This window comes from Triticum aestivum, chromosome 2D, assembly GCF_018294505.1.
Source record: "Triticum aestivum cultivar Chinese Spring chromosome 2D, IWGSC CS RefSeq v2.1, whole genome shotgun sequence".
Lineage (NCBI taxonomy): Eukaryota > Viridiplantae > Streptophyta > Magnoliopsida > Poales > Poaceae > Triticum > Triticum aestivum.
The window spans coordinates 514,664,052-514,670,866 of NC_057799.1; positions in this window are offsets into that span (position 1 = coordinate 514,664,052).

Below are 6,815 nucleotides of genomic sequence, written 5' to 3' on the forward strand. Positions count from 1 at the left end.
AGAGTATATAAAAGGGGAAAACTCTAAGCATCAAGAGTAAAATCAGGAAAGTGGAACTAGCTGGACTAGTGGGTGGCGCACATGCTTTTCAAAACGAATATAGGAACATTAGGTGACCAATTAAATGTTCTCTGTTTTAGTAATATGAGCATAATATTAGATTCGTATTTCAACACCTAAGCTTTGGAATTATGAGTGGCATGTTGTTTCGCTTGATGGGTTGAGGTCTTCAGGAGCAGTGCTAGCACGACACGAAGCACCTACGATGATGGTAGTGAATATAAAGGGGGAAAGCCATAAGCTTTTACGAGTATAGTGACCGTGCCATGGCTGTTGGGTGGTAGGTGCGACATATGCCAACGGGTGGCTTATCATTGTGGGTGCCAATAAGACGTCGCCGGTGCCTGGAAACGGGATGAGGCGAAGACATGCACGCCGTCGGATCTTACCCAGGTTCGGGGCTCTCCGAGGAGATAACACCCCTAGTCCTGCTCTGCGGGGTCTCCGCATGATCACTAGATCAGGAAAAGTAGCTACAATCGCTCCTAGAGCTGTTGGGTTCAAGGGAGAAGAAGAACAAGGCTAGCTCTTGCTTCTCTCTCTCTATGGTGTGTGTGCTATGCTCAGAAGCCAACCCTTTGCATGGGTGCCCCGGGGGGTTTATATAGGCCTACCCCCCGGGGGTACAATTGTAATCCGGCTGGGCACTGGTCCCAGCCGTCAGTGTCTATGCTCGCCAGCTTCTCCGCCGGCTGTTGGGGCCCGCCGACTGGTGGGTCCCGCCGGCTGCCGGCCTCTTGGTCGACAGGCCGGCCCCATCGCCTAGGGTCTTGTCGATGGCTGCTTACTGTAGCCTCGCCCCTGATGACGAGGGCTTCGTTGAGGTAAGCGTGGCTACAGTGGGCCGCCTCGAGGGCTCTCACTGTAGCCTTACCTCGTCTTATCTCCTTAATGTGGCACATGCTTCGAGGGAGGGGGTAGCCGGCTTCTGGGGGCCGGCTGCGCCCTTGGCTGACTGGGGGAGGCCGGGCCGCCTTCGCGCCTCTCTCTGGCTGAAGCGGCCCGCCGCCCGTGGGCCGTACTGGCGTCCGCCGTGGGTGACGTCGAGGCTTGCATGGCTACAGTGCCGAGCCGGACGGGAGATGGCCGTCCCGTACGGCGTCTTGTGGCCATGCCTGCCTCGGGCTTCGGGGGTAGTGGGCCGCACTTTGGTCACACCCTGTCTTGTCACCGTTATGTGGCGTAGCTTTGGTGGTTGCGGTCTTGGCCGGCTTCTTGGAGTCGGCGCTCTTCGAGGCCGGCTTCTGGGAAGTCGGCGTCCTTTACGGCCGGCTTCCTGGAGTCGGCCACCCCGTGGTTATCCTGGGGGGGGGGAGGTTGCTGAGGCTGGGTCGCCTTCTGTGAGTCGACTTCAGAGGTAGCCGGCCAGGGAAGGTGGTCCAATGCTTGGAGTGCTTGAAGGCCCAAAGGCCTGATAATTTTTTGGAAGAGCCAGGGGCAGTCGGTTAGGCTACCCGTGGCCATTTACTCCGACAATGGCAGATTTGAAGGTGCAAACCGGACAAAGCTACTTCGCAACCAATGTTTGCTTTCAACTAGCCACTACGATTTGGTATGGACAAGAAAAGTACAGTAAACAATTTAGATCTATTTTCCGGGTGAGATCAATTACTTAAGCACATATGGAAGAGTATCACCTCTTTTGCGACGCCGTGTAGGCCCCTGCTGATACGTTGAGCGTGCTGCGGGTGCGATGGCTGTTGGCAGCGGGGAAGAAGACTTTAGGCGGCAGACGGCTGGGTCGGGGGATAAATCCTGTTGCCGTGGACGAGGCGGTCGTAGGAGCGGCAACGGCAAGGTGGACGACGATGCCGATGAAGCAAGAGGACGCGATGAAAGGATCCTGGTCTGTCGCCGTGTATGAGAGACGTCCATCTCTTGCAGTGGACGACGGGGTAGCGGCTCCGGCAAGGTGGAGGATGGGGTGGCGGATGGAGGAGGCTGGCCGCAGTGGGGAGGTTGTTGTGGCGCCGATGGTGTATGAATGGGGAAATGGAGGGGGAGGGGGGATCTCAAACTTTGGGACGCGCTTGTTTGAAATGTGGGAAAGTTACGAACTTAGCCCCGTTTAAAATTTCGGACATCACGTCGGTTGGGGATAGGACGGTAATCTCGCATCTCCCTAATATTTGCCAGTAGCGATTTCGGGCGAGGAGAGGGTTTTTTGCCGCCCACGGTGTGTATGAACGGGGCTGGCAGGTAGGGCGGTTGTGTCACGTCTGAGGGAAGTTACACATCTGCCCCTATTTAAAATATTTGCCTACATCGATTTCGGCCGAGGCGAGTTTGTTTTGTCGCCCATCGTGTATGAATGGGGAAATGGAGGGAGAGAGACATGTCTTTCGGACGAGCTTGAATAAAATGTATTTTGCCGCCCACGTTTGGTGCCCACCGTGTCTGAATGGGCTCAGAGGCGGTCGTGTCACGTCTGATTGAAGTTACTAGTCTACCCCTATCGACACCAGTGTAAATCCGGTCGATAAGGATGTCAAAGTGTCAGGGGTAGACAGTAATTTCTATCTCGCAAACACTTGCTTCGGGCAGCCCACAAATGATAGTGGGTGTTTAGCCGTTTCGTTCAAAACTTGAGAGAATTAGCATTCACGTTTGCCCTGGGCCCTGGCAACTAAATTCAAATCCAATTTGTACTCGATTACGAATATCCACCGATAATTCTACATTTTGTTATTTATTTCTTCAAAACCACAACAAAGATTTATTCCACCTTTATATATGATTATGATTTAGAAATGCCGTGATCTTCGAATTCAGTAGGTTGGATACACTTTGAGTCAAACAGTTATTTCATCCAATACAATATGCTCACACGAAAAACAGTTCACCTTATGCCAATCATACAAGTACTGAGGATTACCTCGCCTAAAAAATTCGGATCATTACAACACATGGACAACATAGGGGGTCTTACAACATAATCCATTCAGAGACATGACACAACATGCAAGTACATATTGACAATTTCAACTGGTATCTAAATAAGAACTGGGATTACCTTGGGCTTCAAATAGCAGAAACACCAGGACCTCCTCCATCTTCAAATGCAGCATTCTTACTTCCTCCAATTCTTGGGTTGCTTGCGTAATGTGCGCAGCTAATTGCATAATTTCCAGCCTCAAGATCAAGATTGCCTCATTCATGGCAGCCACACCATCTCTTTCTGCCTCTAGTAGAGCCTCAAGAACTATAATATCTGTGCTCAGACTGGTCTACGGCGGTGTTGCCTCTGAACTGCTACCATCTAGTAACATGGATGGCACATTGCTTCTACAAATAGATTCTGGGGTTGTACATTGTGTCCTAGTGTGAACGGCATCCCGAAAGGTTTCCGCCGGACATAAGTAAGAGATAGTTATCGCATGATCTAGGCAGTAAGCTTACATGGTAAACAACATACGAATTATTGCCGAGCATGGCAAGCTATATTTAAATGGTTCGAAGCAGCATCGGCCGAAAAGAAATTAAAATGGTAAGATGAAACTAGGGATGTAAGTGGCAAATAAACGACATCCGCCAGTCCCATCTGGTTAGTTTATGCTAGCTCCCTGGTTCATTTTCCTCAAAAAACAAAAACTCTTTTGAACTATCATACCACTAGTGGACTTTAATCGGGATTAAACGGGACCCAGTTGACATTCCTAGTTGAAAGGGAGTGTACCACCACTATATTTAAGTTGCCAAGGCCTCTAAGCAGTTCAAATAATCTGAGAAAGCACTTAACAGTGTGGCCTCATATAAACTACGAAGACGGTCTTGTGATGAAGTTTAGAGGAAAAGTTAAGGACTCAGATGAACTAGGCATGCATTTCTTTACGATAGTACAGCAGGCACTGCTGACATATTGGCCAACTCAGGTATAGCCTAACAAGTAACAAACAAGCATTCGAATCAACCAATACAACAAAGCAGACAATTGAACTATTTGTAATTCTGTAGGATTACAGGTTGAGGGCACAAGCCAAGAAAGCAGCCCACACGCATTACATTTCACATGTACTAAAACACACTAGCTTACCATATGTTGCTGTGAAGCCTCGGTGTTGTTGCAATGTTCTTTGAAGATATCGTCAGCATCCCGTGGTTGCAAATCTAGTTGTTGTAGTTTATTCTGCACCCTCTATTTAGGTAAAATTAATTTTAATCACATGCACTGGTTCGAATTGATCATCAATGGTTCATCTAAACTAATGAAAGAAGGGTGTGTGCTTATACGACAATATATCTGCTTCACTCTATTTTTATGCTTGTTCGAGGTGCCAGCCCCAAAAGAACAAATATTTTGCTTGATGGGGTTGGCAGCTCCATAATTAATAGAAGCATCAAATTAGTCATGCAACTTGGGAAGATCAAGAACACACAAAAAAGTAATGAATAGAGGCTCGGAGCAGTGATGTAATAGATAGCATCAGAAAATTTAGGGTAAAACAAACAAAAAGCAGCGGAACCACATGCTAGTTTGCTGATGTGTAATTAAGCATAGAGAACATGAAGCAGTCTGATGGAACCAATATGTGGCATCAGACAACACCATTATCATAAATATAGCATGCAAGAAGTAAAATAGTAGGCAGTGATATCTAGGAAGTACAGTAATACTTAGGACAAAACTAAAGCATATTAACTATATGTGCACTAGTATGTAATTTAGCACATGTAACATGTTCACTGTGAGAAGCATGGCCCTACAGGTGCAAGTAGAATAACGCATCTCATGAAAAATTGAATGATGCCTTGAAGAAATTCAAAGGTGCGGTGCTTATGCTAAGAAAGTGAACGTAGGCACCAGCCGTTGGATAATAGTACCTGATTCTCGGCGGCGTATGGGTATCATTGTCATACTTGATAGCTAAGGATCATCGATGGTGCTCGTGTTGCAGTTGAGTTTGGGTCGGCTGTCACTGTCGCTGAAGCGGTTCCAGTGCTTTGGTTGCGGCACCTGTCGACATACAAGAAAGCTCATCTGTGGTAAGTGAACGGTTGCACGATAAAGAAGAGAAAAACCAAAGGAGGAGGCTGCGGCGTCAGTAAAACAGGGCCGGTGGAGTTGAATATGGCGTTCGTTGAGCGGGTCCGGTGCAGTGGACGAAGGCTTCGGCGGACGTGGTGTACAGTGCTTTCGGTGTGGAGGATCTATTGCGGCGGACGAGGGCTTGTATGAAGGGCCATCGATGGGGTGGACGAGGGAGTCAGTGAAGGGGCTACACTATGGTGGACGAGGGAGTTAGTGAAGGGCCTACACTGTGGTGGACGAGGGCGCCGGTTAAGCAGATCCGAATCGATGGACCATGATGGAGGTCAAGGAGATCTGGAGCGATGGACAAGCTAGTCGATGAAGCGGCTCCGGTGAAGTGGTGAGTTGGCAGTTGGGGGTTCCAAGGTGCGGAAGGTAGATCGGCGGGGTGTGAGGTCCACCGCTGCGGTAGAGGACTAGATTCGGCGGCTTGCCGTGGTTGGGGGGGGGTCGGGGAGGGGAAGGGGAGGGGCTCTGGGGAAGAATGTTGGCGGCAAAGAGGGAAAACCAATGGAGTTACCAAAGTAGCCCTTTTCCGTTCATGTGGCAGGGGTAAAACTGGAATATCGCAGGGCTAAACTTTCGAGCGCGAGATATTTCGATGTGAGCGGGAAGTTTGAAAGCTTTTGGCGCCTGAAATTGTAAGTGTTCTGCTCTTGTACGGCCGACTATGATATCATGGCCAAGAATTTATTTGTTTTGCACGCAAAAAAAGTGCAAGTTTTGAAAATCAATGTCTCCAACTCGAAACTAAGATTGTCCATTCAATTCAAATATGGATCATTGAGCTAGTACAAGCAAATACCATCGTACGGTCCAATTCAAATGAAATTCCAAATGTGTTTATAAATATGATGACAAAATAAAAAATGTGTATGTGTATGAATAAAGTGGATGATTATAAAGTTTGAACATGCCCATATGTGTATATCTCTAGGTTTGATATATGAATTTGAAATCATGAAATCCCAGCTTAAAAAATGTACCTCTGTTTAAATGAATTACAAAAGCTAATGGTGGAGTCGAATTCCAAAATTCCAATCTTAGGTTTGTAATTCTGGTACATCAAGGTATATCACGCATGTTCAAAAGTATCGTTATCTCATAGTCCAAATTGTGAAACAAATTGATCAACCATGAGTGCACACACTATTGACCATATATATCTCAATTACGCTAAAGTCCCTCAAATATAGACACCTAACTCATTATCTGAAGCCAACACCCCCCACACACGCTGTTCTCTCCCGCATACACGAACACATGAGCATATTAACACCCCCCTCTCTTCTAAAGTCCGGACCCTAATATAGGTCTCTTATCACTTTGTCTCTCGGGCATGCACACATCTCTTCCCCCACTCTCCAGGTCTCCCGGCATCTCTCTTTCCCAAGCACACACACTATGTAGAGTGTATCTTTCCCATACACACAAAACGTCGCCCCCAAACGTTTATCTCCCTAGTTATGCGGTTCTCCCGCACTCACCTCACACACCACCCCCACTGCAAACAAGCACACTTTGTCTCCTTGTGCACCACTCTCCTCTTTCTATCTCTCCCACATGCGGACCCGCCCCAGCTCCTTCCCTCTATACATATATGTCGTGACTCTTTCCATAGCTCCCTAATGTATCATCGTTCTCAATCTCGCACATTGTTCTGTACACCATCTATTCTAGATCTCTCATGAAGTCCCTATCAGACACACGATGACTCGCTTCCCTT